The sequence below is a fragment of the Ambystoma mexicanum genome, chromosome 6q (assembly GCF_040938575.1).
Source record: "Ambystoma mexicanum isolate Mex_15411 chromosome 6q, UKY_AmexF1_1, whole genome shotgun sequence".
Classification (NCBI taxonomy): Eukaryota; Metazoa; Chordata; class Amphibia; order Caudata; family Ambystomatidae; genus Ambystoma; species Ambystoma mexicanum.
The window spans coordinates 1,042,306,339-1,042,327,083 of record NC_090937.1 but is presented as its reverse complement, the minus strand read 5'-3'; the positions used below and the strand labels follow the sequence as shown (position 1 = coordinate 1,042,327,083).

At 51.2% G+C, this 20,745-nt stretch overlaps 1 protein-coding gene across 1 annotated transcript in view; it reads left to right on the top strand.

Annotated features, from left to right (window-relative positions):
- The window catches only part of VPS37A (VPS37A subunit of ESCRT-I), an 862,571-nt gene that overhangs the window by 181,747 nt on the left and 660,079 nt on the right, over positions 1–20,745 (top strand). The window lies entirely within an intron of this gene.

Genomic DNA, 20,745 nt, shown 5'->3' with positions numbered 1-20,745 from the left:
TTACCTCTAATCTCCACGGTTCTTAGTAATGGTGCATAGCTATCCCCCACCTTTTTGTTATTGAACTGTATTTCTGTAAATCAGTAAACTGTAAGACACCCTGTCAATATCACCTCAGGTATTGTCCCGCGGTTCTCTACTTCCAATGTGTTGCACAGTTCTCAGTATGTTACTCCGTCTCCCCTTTGTGGAAAACCCGACGGACGCATCCAGCCCCTGGAGAAAACCTTCCTCTGGTAATGGCCTAGATGTAACACTGTGTCACCAGTCTCTGGTATGATTGATATACATTTGTTAATGACTCTGACAAGATCCTGTTAATTTGGATAGAGGGATAGACTGGCCTATAGGGAACTCTCGAGATCTCCTGGCAGGCCTCAGCCCCCTGGACCTTTTTTGTGTGGTAACCTATTTTATTTCCACATTTTCTCAGAGGAAAAGGGTTGGGCTTGGTGAAAATGTGTGTCCTGTGGGGCCACTTTGAACATGATTTCAAGGGCCTCTTTTGGTACCTAGTCCAACCCTGTTTCGATAGTACCTCTCTGCGAACCGAAGAAAGCCTAGGAGTGTTTGTTTGTTTCGTGATAAACGTTGTGTCACCGTTGCCTAAAGTATCCCACAAATGGATGTTTTCGAACTTCTGTGAGCGCCACAGTCCACTGTCCTCCCAAATTCACAGGTTTGGCCAGCTTCACTGTGAAGTTGGATATTTTGTTTTCTGGGAATGTATCTGCAGAGGCGTTGCTGGGGAGCATAATGTAAAAATGTGTACATTCCATGACGTTCCCTCTATGCACCTGTGACCTCTAGAGAGCTGCTGTCCACCCAACTTTTGCATTTCACAGGCAACCACAGCCATTTCACTAGATATTGATTCCTATTGCCTGGTCCTTTACTAATTAAGACTTGTTCTATTCTATAAACTTTGTGTTGGTCTCTGCTGACTATAGAAAACACCTTGAACAGCTTCCTTTAAGTATTCGATTAGTCTGTGTATATGTAAAGATCTTCTCTGTGAGCCACTCTATGACGAAGATCTCATTGCTGTAGTTCTGCTCATACCCCTTTTGTAAAGACAACCTTGAGTTTCGAGATTTGCAGGTGATCGCCCTTTTTAAGGGGAATTTGTGTCTCCTTTTAAAAATCTTTTTTGTCTACAGGAATTCTGGGGTGTTACAACTGCAGGGGTAGTTTTAATACATCTCTGATGTGTGTTGTTATACACATTCATGAATGCCGGTAACGGATCCATATTATAAAGGTGCAAAGTCCATGGGTTGTCTGTATTTATTACATTAAAAGTGCATAGATAACATGACTGCAGTGTCCTTTCACCAGGCCCATCTCCAACGGCCTCCACCCTCAACCCTCTACATTCCAAGAGCCTTCACTCACATTCTACCCACCACACTCCATGCTGGAGGCAGGGCTGGCTCAGTACACTAGCACGAATATGTTACAGTCCACATATCTACAGGTGTTTTGAGCTGTGAAGAAATGTCATATCGGTGTTTTCAAAATGTGTTTAACATGTTCTACAATAGAGGCTTTAACTTCAGAGTGTGTTATGAAATGTTGCACATGTGTTGTTTTAGAATGACCTGTAGCGGTGTATTTAGAAACTCCGGACTGACATCGGTCTGTAGTTTAGCAGGTACTTGCCCACTGCTAAATATGCATTTAAAAGCTGTGGCTACACTGGGCCCCGTCTTGTCTTTTAAAGCCTCAACATAGGCATATTTTTATAGAACATCGATGACAGCTAGAATGTCTCCCTGGAACTGACTCATATCCACAAATCAGACTGCCATTGTTGATCGATATCAGATACCACAGTCATTCATCTTTTGTAAAGTTTTCAGCTAGGCTTGTATAGAGCGTAGGACTCCTGAGCCACGTCTTGACTGTGCTCTTTGACACATTCTCCCCATGAGTTAACAATTTTTGATACAAGCCCTCAACACCTCCATAACTACCAACACCCCGTTCATTGTAATATATTTTGGAGAGCTTTATGGAGGACATGTTCACCCCATAGCTGTTGGATAAACGGACACAACAAAACTTTACAAACAGATTGTTATTGACATTTACATCATCAGATTTCTATTCAGATTTACACCATCAGATATTTATTCACATTGAATATCTCGGGTTGTCTGCTACTTTACAGTTATGAATCAGGCTACACATTTTGCAGTATGCTCAGTTACTTTATACACACTCTGCAGTTCACTCGTTTGATAAGCAAACATACACAGTATAGCGGAGAATGATAGAAATTCCTAAAGCTCCCTATCAAACAGCCAATATCCTTTAACGGCTATGAAATGATGTTGCAGGTCGTACACAGCCAGCTTCAATGAAGGTTCCATAGGATGCCTTAAATCATCAAAAAACCCTTGATAGAAATTCCGCCAGTAGATGTCCAGTGCAGGGCGGCATCTGTTGGAATATGAGTTTGTGACATATAGAACATGGTTATATTCACCTTTGTATGCCTGCGGTGGTGTCAACACAACATCATTGGCGATATACTGCCTAGATAATCCTTAAGTAAAGCCAACATTAATTACGGTACACATCCAATGGCGCGTTTCATATTAAATTGGCATTTTCCCAACAGGTGTTTGTGATGCTGGAAATGCATCGGAGGGACAGGGCCTCCGAATCCTTGTCCTTTATCACTTTTTATCATGTGCTCCGACTTGTTTTCCACGCAGGAGTTCATGTGGGACTCCTGGCGGTGCGACTGTTCCTGTATTTGGTTTGGTGAACAGACCCTTGGGATACCCTTATGGCACGCATGGGTGGGAGTACGACCCTGTACTTCTAGTGTATGTTTTTGGGCACCTGTGTGTGGCCCACAGAGCAGGGTACGGACTGGTGGCAGCTCCAAGCTGAATTGACAGGTGTCCCGAGCGTCCTCCATTTTGGGATGCCGAGGCCCTGTCATTGGAATCTGTGGATTCCTGATGGAGATAAGAGGGCCCCCATGGCCTCTTGCCTTCCATCGCCTTTTCACTTGTTTCCCGAAGTCCCGGGAAGCCCTGACTCTGTCCCTTCCCCCTGACTGGCTGTTGGGTGGAAGTTCCATATATGGTTGTGTGGGGTAGCGCAGACCTGACTGGCTGGAGCCTTCCCAATGACTGTATGTTATGGTACGCCTGTGGGGTGGGACCTGAATGAATGGAGCGTGTGACGAATATGAATTCTGTGTTTTGTGTGTCTAGTATCTGGTGTGTGACACAATGACTGAGACAGCCCTGCCCGAAACTGGTATGAATGCAGTGTGAAGTATTGAATGGCGCGATACCCGTCCAAATCCACATTCCGTGTAGTGAGTGTCTGGATGGAGAAGAATGGCCTGAATGCACTATGCGCCTAATTGGCTGCCTGACTGCCTGAATGCCCTTCTGAGTGATTGGTTTCCTGAGTGTGACCCAGCAGAATGAATGGGAGATCTAGTTAATCATCGTCAACTGCTTATGTCCTGCCGGACAAAGTCAAGGCCGCCGACGAACAAGGAGAATCCGCCAGTGGGTTTCTCACCACCCGGAGATGCCAAAAAAGCTGCTGAAGCCAGCCGTGGTCCCGTTCATCGATGCCCGACGGCGACGACCTGATGCCCTTGCTGGGCCAAAGTTCTTCATTGACTCTTTGCGGCAACGAACTACCGTCATCGATGTGCCCCACCAGCCTCTTCACAGGACGTTCACAAGCTTTCGTCAATGAGCACCGCGAAGATCGATGCTGCTCCCTAGACAACAACGTTCACCTTTTCTTCACCGACTCTCGACGACCCGTGGCTCCTGCCTGAAAGGGAGTGGACTCAAGAAGGGCCTGTCGACAACCCACCGAAGAACTCTACAACACCAGGTACATTGGGGTTGCAGAACTTGTAGAAAGATCTGAGACTATATTAAGCATAATTGGACTGGGCTTGTCAGTACGCTTTATTTACAGGTTGCGCAGGTGGGGGGGGATCCTCACACAGAACGGTCTCTAAACGTGGAATGGATTGTTCTGCCATTGCATGATTTAACTTGCTTTCTTTCTGTGTCTATCGTTCATCTATCTTACTATGTGATTCGTATGTCATTTAAACTGTTAGCAGTTGATGCATTTCAAAAGAATCGATAGTTAACGAGTGGTACCACATAGACATGTATATATTTGCCATTATAGTATCGCCAGTGTACAAAGTGTGTTATTGTATACATAATGTGAACCTTCTTTATATAAACAGCAGTGTTTTCACTAACATAGTATGTGGACATTCCTTTGGGGGTGCTTGGGGACTGCACAGTACTTAAGAACCAGCCTGCATCACCTCCCGACAGCTGAACCCTTTGATTGCTCGTCCTTTTCTACCGCAGACACCCCACTCCGGAGTCTTTACAGTGTTGATTCTTTATTTCCTGCAAATAATCATAAATGCATGCAAATTATCTCCATTCTCAATCTTCATAGGCCAATTTACAGGGCGTCATGCACATTTCTCTGTTGTAATGGCTTATATATACTTTATCCCCCCATTTTCTCAATTATACTTCTAACACACAGTGGACACCTCCCGTCTAAAAGCTTAATTTTCAAGAGGGGCTGATATGCCACTTGTATAGCCCACAACATATAGCCCACAACATTTTAGACATGCAATGTTCTGCCCTTTTCCCAACCCTTAGATTGGTTGATGGCTGTATTAGACACATCATTTTTACAAGATGTTTAGGGCTCAACATGTAGCATATTTTACATAAAAATGTATCTGTATAGGATATTTCCAAACATTCATGAGCCGCCTGCTGCGGATCGTCAGTTTTATGCCTGGCGCACCATTTGTAAAAGTGGTGTTTTAAACACCTTTTCACCACTATTATTGAGATTCCCCAGGTTTTCAATTTGATTTGCGCAGCAAACACAGTTAATATTGACAGTGTCTGCTACAGCTTTTTTGCGCTAGAGGTTGTAGAGAACAGAAATGCTTGGTTTTAACTCCTGGTTAGGTGTCACCCCAAAAAGGTACAAGTTTCACAATAAACCCACCTGCTGGTACAATGTCAGATATCGACGCTCCATGTCCTTCTGTATTCCACAAATATTCAGGGAGTCGGGGTCCCTCTCAATCAACCTCAACTCCATCATTCTGTATGATCATGGATTCGTATCCATTGTCTTCAGACGCCATTTCGCCACGTTGCTCTTTTTTTAATATTTATTTTATTGGCATTTCAGTAAAAATAATTATAAACAAACCGTCCCAACTGCCGCCTACGTTACTCCCCAGTCCAACCCAACTCTGCAATCCCACCTCCCCAAATAAACCTCCCAGCCCTATGCTACCCTCCCTCTCCTTCTCTCCCCCTCCCTCAACCCTCCCCTCTTGTTCCCACCTTTGACCATAAGCCTACTTTAAACCCTTATATGGACTGTGCAACGTGTACAGAATTCTTGGGTATTCCTGTAATCCCACCTGTCCTGGTCGCCATGTTGCATATCTAACGTAACACCGGTAGCCATTTCCAAATTAGCCATATCTTCGGATGCACTCACCTGAGTGTTTGAATGACATCTCCAACAGACCGCCCCAAGACTGCTCACAGAAAGTATAGCCATGTTCTCACTGAGCTCCTGATCTTCACAGTCCGCCATCAAAGCCTGAGAGTCTTCCATTGCATCAAGACTGTTGTATCTTCTCCTGTTTTCTCCTCGCCGTAACTGTAGCTGCTCATAATTAGTTTCCTTGAGACCGCGTTGGCTAGCGCCAAGAAGTCTCAAGAGCGCATGTGTTTTCAAACCCTACAGTAACAGCTAGATATGCGCATTGTGAGGCCCTGCCCATAATAGCGTCATAGCATTAGAACCACCCATATACCTATACCTATTTATATCAAATCCATTGGGATTCTTATCAAAATGATATTAAATGTATATAAGCATGTTAAGGGGTCACCAAATGCATTGGGGCTCAAATGTATAGGGGGTTCAGATACATCGCTATCAAATGTTATATACTGTACAGCTGGGTTCTTATCGCGTTTATATAAAATGTATATAACATTTTTGGGGGGCATTACATTTATAGAGGTTCAGTCAAATTTATAGGGGTTCAGGGGCGTGATCACTTGTCAACTAACACGCTTCCTACTACTGGTGTCCTCTGCAAAGCAGCCAAAAGGTGATGCCCAGTTGGTAGCTCTGTTCAGAAAAAAACTGTTGGGTTAGATTAGGGCTTAGTTCCAACCCTTCCTAGATAGCCTTGCCTGGCAGTCTCCCAGAGGTATGGAGGAAAGGGGATGGGATGTAAGAGTATTGAAGAGCTACACGCTTTAGTGACTACCACACTTCTAGTCCACTGACTAGCCCCCACTCTCTTAAAAAGCCAGTGAAAACACTGCACAGGACAAGGCTGCTGTGTTGTGCACTGCAGGGATTTGGCGACGAAGGGTAGCGGCTAGAGTGCGAGCCTGCTGCGCAGCAGTCAACCAGCAGCAGCACGGAGTGTGCGCATGCTGCTCAGCCGTCCACTAGCAGCGGCGCAGAGTGCGAGTATGAGGCGCAGCCGACGACCATCAGCGACCGAAAGGTAAGAAATGTGCGGGAAGTGGGAGCAGCCACTACTGCTCTCTACTAAACTACCCAGCCTTTGCGCATACTTCCACCTAATCATGTGACATAATGTACTCTGTCTCTGTGCAATCCTAGGCTCTCCCCTCTAGCGGTTAGCTGTACTTTGTGCTTTGTGTCCTTTCTCTAGGTCCCCTTCAATTGCGGTTACTGTTGTACTGTGAACTGCGTCCCATGGGGCTCTCTCCCACTCTCTAGGTTCCCATCCACTGTAGTTACTGCTGTACTGTGAACTGTGTCCAATTAGGCTCTCTCCCACTCTCTAGGTCCCCACCCCGCTGGAGGTACTGTTATACTGTTGTGTGTCACATGTCTGCTCCTCCTCTGTGTTCCCTACTATGTGACCCCCCCTCTCTGCATCCTGTGTTGTGCGTCGCTGAGCTGTGCATCTCCCCTTCTCACTTGTCCTCCCTCCTCCTCCTACTTTTCCTCCTCGCACCCTCTATGGTGCTTTCCGTTTCTTCCATCTTCTCTAACTGATACTCTATCTCCTATCCTATCCCTCTCACTAATTCACTAATTCTGGCAGGAAAAAGCTCAAAAGGAACATCCTGGTCTCCAACCCAGGCCTCCCTATCGCTGATACTTACGTCAGTGCTTCCTCCAGACAGACTCTCACAGACATCCTCTTTGTCGTTCCCTCACCAGACCTATGGACCCCGCATAGGGTCTCGGCTCTCTCTCCTATCTCTTCCTCTCCCATTAATGGTGGCACTTGGTGGGAAGGTCCTCTTGGACTCCTTCCATTCCTCCAAGACCATCATTAATGTCTATCTTAATGGCACCGTCTTAGTCCAGGGCCCTCAGCCCAAGCTCCTCCTTTTCGATAGGCGTCATCTGCGTCTTAGCAACATCCTTCCTTCTCCTGCTACTCCTACTAGCACCTCTTGGGCACCACTGCCACCTCTCTCTTCCAGCACCACTCTGGCACCACTCTGGCATCTTCCTCCTCCTCTCTGCCTACTATGCCACCACCTACTACCACCTCTGCACACTCTCGGGCCCCTCTACCACCTCAGGTGGGCATACCTCAAACCCATACCCCACCCGGAATTCCTTCAAATGTGGCAACCTGCACCATGTTGCAACTCTCAACTCTCGCACTACTATCAAACGCTCCTCTGACATCTGCCACCCCCTAAAAAAACTTGGCCTGGATGATCTCGCTCTCACTGAGACATCGTTCATGGCCAGCTCTGTCACACATTTTGACACTCATGCCCGATGGCTACAAGATCCCCTCCGAACCCAGAACCAACCGACCCGGAGGCAGAGTATCTCTGATCTTTCTGGAGTGGGTGCCTGCTTCTGTCATTCTTATGCAGGCTTACTCCTCCTTTGAATGCCTGGTCTGCAGGCTCTATATCTATCCTGGCCTCTCTCTGACTTTGGCCACCATCTGCAGGCTATCTGGCCAGGTTGCCCTCTTCCGCTGAATGGGCTGACCTCTCCTCCTCTTCGCTTGTCTCTACCTCTCAGCATCTCCCCAGAGACCTCAAAATCCACCTGGATGCTTCTAATCCCTTCTCTAGGATCTTCCGCAACCTCTGCAACTCTCTCTCTTTCCATTCTACCGTCTGGTCACACACACTCTGCCGGACATACCTTGGATATTCTCATCTTCCCTCTCCCTTCTCCCCTCTCCCAGATTTGGAAGTGGGAGTATTTTACTCCCTATTTTCTAAAGTTGGGAGTAAAATTATGTTTTAGGCAGTCAAAATGTAAGTCCAATTTCCAATGAGTTCTTTTTAAACGTGTTTATTTTTGATCGACACACCAGAGAAAAGTACATTACAACATACTCCTCCATGACAATCTACACAGCTCATTGATCATCTTCTCCACTACCAACCCCATTCCCGTCCCCCCTCAGTTAACGTCCAAATCTTGTTCTTCTGGCTGTAATATCATCCCTGTGCTCCCAGTCGTTAAAGCGTTTGCTACCGCTCGTGGCTTAAAAGTTAGTGCTGGATAGCTCTGGTCATAGTCTATTACTAGGGACCAAATGTTCGTGAAGCGGTGAAGGAGGCCTCTGTTTGCCACCGTGATCTTTTCTGTGACAAAAATGTCCCAGAGTTTCAGCCACCATAGGATCATCAGGGGTCCCTCCGGCGATGTCCAGGTTCGTGCCACCGTGATTTTAGCGGCCAGGAGCAGGTGCGTAAGGTGGGTGGCTCTTCTACCCGGTCTTGGGTATATGCCTGGGATCGGGGCTCCTAATAGAATTGATTCTGGAAACTTTCAGAGCAGCTTTACCCAAGTTATGTCTGCTATGGTGGCGATGCATTGGGCCCAGAAGTTTGCAACCACTGGGCAAGACCACCACATATGAATGAACGATCCCTGTAGGCCGCATCGGCGCCAGCATCGAGGGTCCAAGGCTGGGTTGAAGTGATGCAGTCTAAGCGGTGGGTAGTACCATCTTAGAAGTAGTTTATGGGCACACTCGCGATTAGTAATGCAGAAGGAGGAGGCGAGCGTGAGAGACCAAATGTCTGACCAGACCTGGTCTTCTATTCGGTGTCCTAGGTCTGTTTCCCATTGGTTCATGTAGGTTGCTCTAGCAACGAGAAGATTTGTCTGCAACAGCTTGTACATCGCTGAGATTCGCCCTCGGTGTGGGGGATCTGCGATTGTCAGCTCCGTAGGGTCCAGATCTCGTGTCGCTGCCTTGCGTGTTGTTGGATGGGAACACCAATGCCGTAGTTGCACATATGTGAATCTGTGTGTTTCCGCCAAGCCAAAGGTGTTCTTGCATTGTTCAAAGGTGAGTGGCCGCTTCCCCTCAAAAAGCTGGCTTAGGGAGCTGAGGCCGCCGACGATCCAGTTCTTAAAGTTCGCTAGGTGGGTTGTTGGGGAGAACGCCGGGTTATGAAATACCGGAGAAGCTGGGCCCAAGCCTCTATGGATTCCCCTCTGTTTACGTGTCCATTCCCAGGCTTTTAAAGTCTGCTTAGTGGAAGAGAGGATGGTCGGCCACATTCTTCGGAGGGCAGGGGGAAGATGCAGGAGAAAGCGGAGGGGGAGGGGTAAGCGGGATTGTTCAATCTCGACCCATCTAGGTCTGTTCGAACTTATCGTCCAGCCTACAGTGTGAGCTAGCTGGGCCGCGAACTGGTATTTCTGGAGGTCTGAGACTCCTAGGCCTCCTAAGTTCAGACTGCTCAGCATCGTCCTGAGCGGGATCCTTGACTTTTTACCTTTCCAGATGAAGCAAAGTACCTTCCTCTGGAGGCGCAATAGTGGGGACCGGGGGATCAAAACTGGAATGGCTGAACAAGTGTAAAGCAGCCGTGGGAGGAGGTTCATTTTACATGCCGCTATACGGCCCAATAGCGAGATCTCCTGTGAGAGCCAGCGAGTGAGGTCTTCCTCCAAGGTCTTGAATAGTGGCTGAAAATGTGCTTGGTAGGTATCCTCCAGTCGGGCTGTAATCTATACTCCTAGGTAGGCAATGGACTTTTCGCTGAGTTGGATCGGGCATAGGGCTCTGAAAGAATCCTTGTCGTCTTGCTCCAGTCTCACCCCCAGAGCCGATGATTTTGCGAAGTTTATCGCGAATCCTGAAACTTTACCAAAGCCATGAATTTCTGCCAGGGAGGACCTCAGCGACTGGGTGGTGTCCTATATGGTTAATAACACATCATCCGCATATAGTGCTATTTTATGTTGAGTGGGGCCTACTTGGAGGCCTTTGATTCTGGGGTTCAGTCGGATCCTTTAGGCCAGTGGCTCCATGACCAGGGCGAAGAGTAGAGGAGACAAGGGACATCCTTGTCTGGTGCCGCATGATAAAGGGATCGGGTTAGATAGGGAGCTGTTAACGCGGAGCGAGGTCTTCGGTGATTGGTAGTTCGCCAAGACGAGTTTCCGGAATGTGGGTCCAAAGTGAAAGGACTCTAGAGTGGATCGGAGGAATGACCAATCTACTTTGTCAAAGGACTTAGTCGCATCCAAGGCTAGCACAGCTAGTTTACGCGCATCTCGCTGAGAGACTTCGACCAGATTTAGGACCCTGCGGATGTTGTCTGCAGCAGATCTATTCAGTAGGAATCCTGTCTGGTCTGGGTTGATAATGTCCGGGAGCACCCTCGCTAATCGGTTTGCCAAGACCTTTGAGTAAATGTTAGCATCTAGGTTTAGGAGAGAGATAGGTCTATACGCTGTGATGTCTCTGGGGTCTTTTCCCGGCTTCAGGGCAAGAACCGTGATCGATTCCTGCATTGACGGGGTAATTGACCCTGAGGTAGCGAAAGAGTTAAAGAGCAATGTCAGGGGGGTCACAAGCTGCGAGCGAAAGACTTTGAAAAAGTGGGTCGAGAATCCATCTGGACCCGGGGCTCTTGGTTTGAGACTCTTGATGACTTTGTCGACCTCTTTGCTCGTGATTGGGGTCTCCAGATCGTCTCGTACTGCAGGGGCGATTCGGGGAAGCGCTGCGTCTCGCAGGTAAGAGAGCTGCTCTTCAGGCGATCTTGGGGAAGCTGTCATCGTGTCTGTGAGGTGAGCTACTGCGATGTGTTGCTTGTCTCCCTCTGCGAACTGGACTTTGCCCTGGGAATCACAGAGGCCTAGGATGGAGTTTCTCTTTCTGGTCTTTGCCAGCTTTTCCACCAGGAATTTGTTGGCCTTGTTCCCTTTGGTGTAGTGGCTCTGCTTAGTTCTGGCGAGAATCTGAGCTGTGTCTTTAGCGTAATGTGCTTCTCCAGCATGGTGTCTGTCATGGATTCACATGCTCATGAATATTCCCCGTCGTCAGGCTGGGAATCCTCGGTAAAGAAAAAATCAGTTTCATTTCTGATCTGTCTTTCTTAGTAGTAACCAATCACTGATCTCTGGGTCATACTGCCCCCAGCCAATGACTGCCCTCTCCCTAAGCCCCGCCTCTGGCAGCCATCCTCAGATTTTTACCTCACGCTCAAGTGTTGGGAGTCCTTGTGTTTAGCTCTCGAGTTTTTTACTGCGTTTTCACGCTTTTTCAGGAGATTTTCTCATTTTTTCAGTTTAATCGAGCCTCAAGCTCCACCCTTTCTACTTCCGATAACAGGGACCCGTTTCGGAATTCTTCTACGCCCCTCAAGGGTGAAGTTTTCATCGAGTTTATACTTCTTGGAGGATTCCGGAAGATCTGCGGCCTACCTCAACGGACATGGCCCAGGACAAGGGAAGCTCGACGCCCGGATCCAAGCTGTTCAGGTGCTGCCCTGGATGCGGATTACAGAACTTTTTCAAGGAGGACGAGCATTCGCGATGTCTCTACTGCCTCCATGAGGACAAGACGCACATGGAGAAAGACTGTGCTTTCTGCAAGAACCTTTCGGAACGGACCAAACAAGATCGTCGTTCCCGCCTCGCCGCCTGGCTGGAGAAGGGCACAGCAGGTGAGAAGGCGAAGAAAAAGTCTGAGCGGGCTTCTAAGTCCTGTGAGGGCGCCACGACGACGGGGGCCCAACAGAAGGCCATGCACCGCAAGTTCGCGGGCACCGGGAGCGCCGAAAGGTCGGGCTCTTCGGTTGCCACGTAGGGCGCTACTTCCCCAGCACGTTCGACTACGAGCCAGCGCTCTGGTTCGGGGAAGAGGAAGTCCGAGAACCCGGGTAGGCCGCTGGAGCGGACCTGGTAGATCTCGAAGGGGGAGCGAGGCGCTGACCCTCCCCCCAAGGCGAAGGCCCAGGACGCATCTAAGGTGGTGAGGGCTTTGATCCACCCGGCAAAGGCCTCTACCGAAGTGGTCGCTGCATCCCTGGCGAAGCCGGCTGAGACTACGCCTGTGGAAACGCCCGCCGGGCCCAGAGTAACCTGCCACCGCGGAGGGATTCCTCTTTCCAGCCCATCGCTAAGACCCCCGTGAAGCCCCCGGCTGAAAAAGAAGGGGGGCCGGTGGACATTACAGACTCGAATCAGCCTCTGAGGAGGAACTGGTGGAAACCGAAAAGGGCCTCAACGAAAGGTCCATAGGCATCAACGAGAGGTTCGAGAAGGTTCGATCCCAGGGGGCGGTCCCTGCTGACGTGATCGAAGATAGCGACGACGATGACGAACAGGGCCCAGTGGAACGGCCATCCCGTCTGTCGCAGCCATTGCCCGAGCCCCAGGATAGCTCGGCGGCCATTTTGTTGGCAATCGAAGCCTTATGCACCGAGATAAGGACGAGATTACCACGGACCCTGACGGAGGATCCAGAACCAGGCCCATCGGGAAGCCCTTCGAACAAGCAGAGGAGAGTCCACCCCGCTCCGCCCTTCGTGCCTGCGAGACCGGTGGACCCCTCATCCCCCTCGCCGGACCCTAGAGAGGATACGGCGACGGATACAGCGACGGACGATGGCAGCGGCGATGACACAGCGGACACCCCGTCGTCACCCCCCCACGCGGGCTTCTCCAGCCGACGAAATTGGCTCTTTCCATGCCATGATAACCAGGGCATCCAAGCTCTTCCAGCTCTGCCCTGAAGAACAGAAAAAGGAGGGGTTTCTGTACCAACGACGAGAGGCCAAGAGGAAGACAGTCCTCGCGGTGCCTTTACTCAACGACATCTGGGAGGAGGGGCTTGCTGTCCTCAAGAACCCTTCCACGACACCAGCCAAGAGGGACAGGTACGAGAAGAAGTACCGAGTCCCTGATGCCGCCCCCTTGTTCCTCAGGGCCCAGCCCACGCCGGACTCTGTCGTCTCGGCAGCGGCTAAGAAGAAGGCAGCGGGTGCAGCGACTTCAACTTCCACCTCCCTGCCGGACAGCGAGCGCAAGAAGTTGGACTCTATGGGACGATGAGTCAACTCGTCGGCAGCGACGACGATTAAGGCGGCCAATGCCTTAGCGATCGTGGCCTGTTACGACAGGGAGCTCTGTTTCAAGATAGCTCCCCTGCTAGACTTCCTGCCTGATGACAAAAGGGCGGAGGCCCCAGAAATTCTGCAGGAAGGCGAGTTGGCGTCGGATCACGCCATAACGGTGGCAACGGACATTGCCGATACTGGATTTCGCCAACTGGGTAACGGAGTTTGCCTCCGACGACGAGGATGGCTCAGGGCGACAGACTTTCGCCAAGACGTCCAGACCAGGGTGTTGGACATGCCGTTCGACGGCAACAACCTTTTTGGTAAGGCGGTGGATGAGTCCCTACAGGCCATCAAGACCGACTCAGAGATGGCCCAGGCCCTGGGGGTGCTTCAACAGCGGCGGCCCTTTCGGAGCTCCGGAGGCAGACAGGGTGCCTTCAAAGGATCCAGCGGTGGCTCCTCCACTTACCGCCAGGCGGCCCGCTCCTCTTCCCAGGAGGCCTACAGAGGTCGCGGCAAGCAAGACTGACCCGGCCAGGTTGTCGGGCCCCGACCAAAGCACCCCAGCGTGTGGGAGTCCATCTCCACCGACCGTTGGGTGTTGAACACTCTGGCCAACGGGCACTCACTGGAATTCCAAAAGAAGTGCCCTTGCATTCCTCCCGTGGCCAGGAAGGAAAATCACGTCCCTCAACTGCTGTCGGAGGTAAGGGGCGATGCTCAAGAAAGGTGCCATCGAGCTCGTCCCCAGAAGGCTCTGGGGCTCCGGAGTGTACTCAAGGTACTTCCTCGTCAGGAAGAAGACAGGCGGTTGGCGCCCCATCCTGGATCTGGGTCGTTTAAACAAGTACATCAAGGTGCAGAAATTCAGGATGGTCACCCTCCAGCACGTGCTGGGACAGCTGGAGGAAGGCGACTTCCTATCGTCTTTGGACCTGGAGGATGCTTACTTCCACATCCCTATTCTAAGAAGTCATAGGAAGTTTCTCAGGTTCGTGGTTCAGGGATGCCACTACCAATTCAGGGCCCTGCCATTCGGATTAAAGTCGGTACCAAGGTTTTCACCAAGTGCCTGGCACCAGTGGTGGCGCGGCTGCGTCTGCAGGGGATCCACGTTTACCCCTACCTGGACGATTGGCTAATCCGGGCAAGGACAAGGGAACTCGCCGTCGAACACACGGCAAGGACCGTCCGGTTGCTCACGGAGCTGGGGTTCGCCATCAACTACCCCAAATCCCACCTGATTCCATCGCAGATAGCGCTCTTTCTGGGAGCGAAGCTCGATACAGTGGGGCAATTGGCCTCCCCTTCAGAGGAGAGGACCAAGACCATCCTGGGCAAGGTGCGGCGCCTGCTAGCCACGGACCAAGGTGAGGTCCAATTGGCCAAGGTGAGGTCCATCAAGTCCCTCCTCTGGATGATGTCCTCATGCATCTACCTTGTACCCCTTTGCAGACTTCGGATGCGTCCACTACAGGAGTTTCTCGACGCCTGCTGGCTCCAAGCGAGGGGCTGTTTCGAGGACAGGATCCCTCTCGACGAGGAGTTCCGTCGGGCGATCTTATGGTGGGGCATCCGTGCTCACCTCACGACAGGCACAGAATTTCAAATCCCGGCGTTTCAGGAGACGGTGACAACGGACGCCTCTCTGGAGAGTTGGGGGGCCCACACCGGAGACCTCCACGCAAGAGGCCTTTGGCTCCCGGAGGAGAGGTCTCTGCACATCAACATTCTGGAGCTCCGAGCAGTGTTCTGGGCTCTCAAGTCGTTCCTTCCGTCCCTCAAGGGCAAAGTGGTGAAGATCTTCACCGACCACACCACCACGATGTTCTATATACAGAAACAAGGAGGCACCAGATCCCCCAGCCCTATCCAAGGAGGCCCAGGATCTGTGGCACTGGGCCGTTGCCCAGGGGATGTTTCTGGTTCCCTTCTACCTGGCAGGAAAAAAAACACCATCGCGGACTCACTCAGCAGGGAGCTGCGCTCGTGCCACGAGTGGGAACTGCGCTAGGACCAAGTGGATCGACTCTTCCAACGATTGGGCAAACCCCAGATCGACCTGTTCGCGACGGCGACGAACTCCAAGTGCCAGAGGTTCGCCAGCAGGTTCCCACAGCCGAGGAGCATGGGCGATGCTTTCTCGTTCCCATGGGACGGCCTGTTTCTATACACGTTCCCTCTGCTGCCGTTGCTGCTCCGCCTCATCAACTAGCTCAAAGTCCAGGTGCTGGATGATCCTCGTCTCACCGGCGTGGCCGAGGCAGATCTGGTTCCGGGACCTTCTGGACTTGTCAACGTCCCCACCAGTCAAGCTGCCGGCGGATGCGGATCTTCTCTCCAGAGAAGGAGGCGCCATTCTCCATCACGACCCACAGTCACTGAACTTGCAGGCCTGGCTCCTGCAGCGCTAGAGTTTGGAGGGTACGATATCCCGGCTGATTGCAGAGAGGTTCTTGCAAAGGCCAGGGCGTCCTCGACTCTCAAGTGTTACGGTCATAAGTGGAAGAGGTTCTCTGTCTGGTGCCGAGCACAGAAGATTAACCCTCTGCAGATTACGGCCCCTCAAGTGCTGCCGTATCTACTGTCGCTGGCCAAAGCTGGACTGGCTCACGCCTCCATAAAAATACATCTGGCTGCCATCTCCCGATACACCAGGACTACGGGACGGGCGTCCTTGTGGTCTCATCGCCTGGTAAAGGAATTCATGAAGGGACTATTCCGATCATTCCCGCCGGTGAAGGCCCCTGCCCCGGCATGGGAGCTTAATGTGGTGCTGACCAGGCTCATGGGAGCCCCATTCGAGCCTATGCATTCGGCGCCTTTGAAGTTCCTGTCATGGAAGACGGCGTTCCTCGTGGCCATCACCTCTGCACGACGAGTGGGAGAGATTCAGGCCCTATCTTGCAAACCTCCATACTTGACTTTTCATGACACAAGGGTAGTGCTGAGGACGCACCCCTCCTTCATGCAGAAGGTGCCGTCGGACTTCCACCTCAACGAGCCCTTGGTGTTACCAGTTTTCTTCCCGTCGCCTTCGACGCCGGCCGAGAGCACTTTGCACTTGCTGGATGTAGCTAGAGCGCTGAAGTTCTACGTAGACTGCACAAAGAGTTTTCGGAACACGTCACAACTGTTCGTGAACTTTGGACCTGTGAACCAAGGGAAGGCCCTCTCAAAGCATTCCATTTCCAGATGGCTCTCAGGCTGCATCATGCATTGTCACCGGTTGGCAAACCGACCGCTGCCCGGCCGTCCGAGAGCCCATTCGACCAGAGCGATCGCTGCTACCACAGCCTTCCTGTCTGGTGTGCCCTTGCTGGACATCTGCACACCTTCACAAGATTCTACTGCGTCGATCGGGACTCCAGGGAGGAGTCCAGGGTCGGCCAAGCAGTGCTGCGCAACCTGTTCGCCTAAGGTGAGCCTGGTGAGGAGGTAAGAGATGCTTAATGTTGAGTTGTTGTTTTGCTTAATGTTGAGCCTGTTGCCACCTCCCCTGGTTGTGCATGTGTATACTGCTATGTATTCTTTTATTCATGAGCATGTGAATCTATGCCAGACCCCATGCTGGAGAAGGAACAAGTTACTTACCTGTAACTGTTGTTCTCCAGCATGGGTCTGGCATGGATTCACATGCTCATGAATATTCCCCGTCGTCAGGCTGGGTATCCTTGGTAAAGAAAAAAATCGCCTGACGGGGAATATTCATGAGCATGTGAATCCATGCCAGACCCATGCTGGAGAACAACAGTTACAGGTAAGTAACTTGTTCCTTCTAGCTTCTTCCGAGCTATCTGCAGGGCTCGATGGGTTCTGGGCGTCCAGTTTTTGCTTTACATATAGCTTCCGCTCTCTCTACTTCCTCCTGTAAGATCTGGCGAGACTGATGCTTCTTTTTGTGGTAGGCCGCTCCTTGGTAGATTAGGAACCCTCTCATAACCGCTTTCATTGCGTCCCAAGTATTGGCCAGTGAGGTGTCCTCGCTCTTATTTTCCTTTAAGTAGTCTTTGATGGCTTTCGTTACCACATCCCTTAGTGACATGTCATTCAAGATCGGGTCATATAGGGACCACTTGTGCTTTGGTAGCGGTTCCGTGTCATGGGCTCTCAATGTTAGCATGACCGGGGCGTGATCCTATAAGATTCTGGGACCTATGGTTACCTCATTGGTGCAAGCCAGTACTTTGGGGGAGGGGGGGGCTTTGCAGCAGGTCGATGCGGGAGTAAGTTCTGTGTACATAAGAATAGAATGAATAGTCGCGGATCTCTGGATGTAAGACTCTCCATGTGTCGACCACATCTAAGGTTCGGAATAGTTTAAGCAGAGTTGTTGCCACACTATAGTCTTTACGAGCTGGGGGGGTGAGACTTATCTTTGATTGGGTCAGGGGCTCCGTTGAAGTCTCCCCCTATTATTGTCTGACCCTCAACGAATGGCCGGAGGGCACCTTCCAAGGCTGAGTAAAACTCTTCCTGTTTATCATTCGGGGCGTAAATCGAAATAAGGGAGTACAGCTGGCCGTAGATCTGGCATTTAATTGCTACAAAGCGGCCGTCTGGGCAAAGCAAAGTGTCTAAGATTTGTGGTCTGAGTGTCTTAGCGATGAGTAACGCTGCTCCACCTTTATTGTTGCCGTTCGATGCCAGAAATTGTAACGGGAATGGTCTGTTGTGGAGCCTAGTGAAATCTGCTGGAATCAGGTGAGTTTCTTGAAGGAATACGACCAAGGCCTCTTCATTCTGTAGACGCCGTAGCATGGATTTCCTCTTCTGTGGCCCGTTTAGGCCTCAGACGTTGAGGGTCAGGAACTTCACTTTCAGGTGTGGTTGCGGGGCTTCGTGGACTTTCCTCTACGGCTGGGGTGGGTTCTGTGGGGGAGAGTCATGAGTTTCAGGCATCATCCAAGAGCTTGGTGACAATGCGGTTCTCTAGTGGTCGTGTTTTATGACCTCTCCAACTGGAGGGTAAACTCGAATGGGAGGGTGAACATGGAAGTGTGTGGGGGGCCGGGGTTTTCTGTGCTGCCTCCTCCACGGCCAACGGGGCCAAAGCAGTTTTCCCTGCCAACGGGGCTGGGGTAGAACCATTGGACTTGGTTCGCCTCCAAGGGTGGGTTGGTGACATACTCCTCGGAATGGGGTGTGGGCCGCTCAGGGCCCGTGGCACAGTTAAGTTTTGCTTTGGTTTCGGGATCGGCTAGTTCACGATAGGGTATGACTGGATCATCGCATCTTCCGGAGTCTCTGTGCTTTAGACCAGGATTGTTGCTGCTGTCTTTAGGGTGATTGGTCCGGTTCTTCTGGCAGGAGATGTGGACTGGAGGAGAGCGAGGCCACCGGGGAGTTTGGGTGCAAGATGGACTTCGCGTCCTCAAGATGGCTAATTTTGCGCAGGGTTCCCTGGTAAGTGAATTGTAGAGTGGAAGGGAACAGCCATCGGTAGCGGATCTGCTGGCTTTGGAGGAACAGGGTCAGGGGCTTGAGGGCTCTTTTCTGTAGGATCATCAGGGAGAGATCCTGGAATATCTGAAGTGGGGTACCCATGAATGAGAGCTCGTCTTTGGTGCGGCTTATCGCCGAGATGGCCTCTTTGGTGGAATGTAAATGGACCCTAGTGATTACATCCGGGGGGCCGTCTGAGTCTACTCCTCGCCTCGGGCGCAATCTGTGGGGTCGGTCCAGGAGGAGTTGGGCTTTGTCCGTGAGTGGGAGAAGGGCCTGCAAAAAATTGCTTATGTATTCCGGTAACTCTGTCTTGGATAGATGACGGGACCCCACGAATGCTCAGGTTGTTCCGTCGTGCCCTATTCTCCAGGTCCTCCTGCTTAAATTCGAGCACTTCACTTCTATTCTGGAGCGCTTGAATCTCGCGTCACATTTCTATTAGCGTTGCGCCATGGCTCTGGGTTAAGTCCTCGACTTCTCCTACCCTCTGTTCGGCTTCTGTGAGACGTTGGTCTGTCTGTTCTAGACGAGTGGTGAGCTCGGTCATGCAGGACCTAAACTCAGCTTTGATATTCCGCATGAAGGCCACGATGTCATCTTTGGTGGCCAGCTTATTTTGTTCCTCCTGGGCCTTCTGTGGGGTGAGCTTGGGGGGGGGGGGCGGTTGTCCGGATTCCTTGCCTTATCCGCTGCAAGAAGCATGGTGGAAATGTTTGAGGACTTGGTTGTTTTAGCGGGCTTTGACATCTTGCCAGTACAATGACCCTGGGGTTCCCTTTCTGGTTGGGTCACGAAGGGCAGGGGACTGCCTGCCAGGGAGCTGATGCTTCAGGCTCTACACCAGGGCTGAGATCCGGGATATCGGGGTGACAGTGGGCAGGGGCGCCCCAGGAATTCGGCAGGTGGCTGGGCCAGCGAGGGGTCCAGGCTCCTGTGGCTCCGTGTCCAGTTTCCGCTGCCGTAGCTGGGGTGGAGTCGGGGGAGGGGGAGCCAGAGTACCGCTACTTGTCAGGGGCTCAGGTGACTCACCCCCGTTGGGCCGAGTCAGAGCGAGGCCCCAGGGCCCTCAGTTAGTGAGTGCCTCGGGGGGCTGAGCACTTCGCTCACTCCGCAGGGCCGATGCTTATGAGGGTTGGGCTCACCTCTCTTTTGTCGCCGCTTTCGGGTGACGCAGTTCTCCAGTCTTCGTTCTGGGTCCAGCTCTGGTGCTCCTCGCTGCTCACCCATGGAGGGAGGAGCCCTTCGTTTTCACGGCGCCGTCCGCGTCAGCACCCTGGAAATCTTAGGAGCGTGTCGCAGGCGACGGGGCGAGAAATCTCTCCTCTCAGCTCCATCTCCACCCCCTCAGCAGGTCTCGTCCTCCATCTTGGAAGCGTCGCTGCCGGACCGCGAGCGTTGGAGAATTCGATCCATTTCAGTGCTCAATCGTGGAATAATGGAGCCTTACTGCACATCGGCGTGTGCCCCAGCATATCAGCTCGCCATAGCTCCATCAGTCGATTCGATCCGATCGCCAGGGGTTGATTAAATGCTAAATGCTGCGGGTCACGGACGGAGGCCCTCAAGGAAGCAGCCGCATCGCTGGTGCTCCAGGCCACAGCCCCCCAATGAGGTTTTTTTTTATAAGCGAATGAAAATATGTTTTGACTGAAGAACTGAAATGTTTTTTCAATATTTAGTTCTTTGCACTTAGTTTTTCGTGCGGATTAAAAGATACAGGTTTATTTCTTCCATTCAGGCAGTTAAAATAGTAGTTTCTTCCTGTGGTATTACGTGAACTACTGGTCCAAACATATCCAGGGGGTTGTGAGGGTGAAAGCAAGGGCACACGATTCTACATGTCTTTTTTCTGTTTTTCTTTGGGAGTATCGTTACTCCCTATTATTAT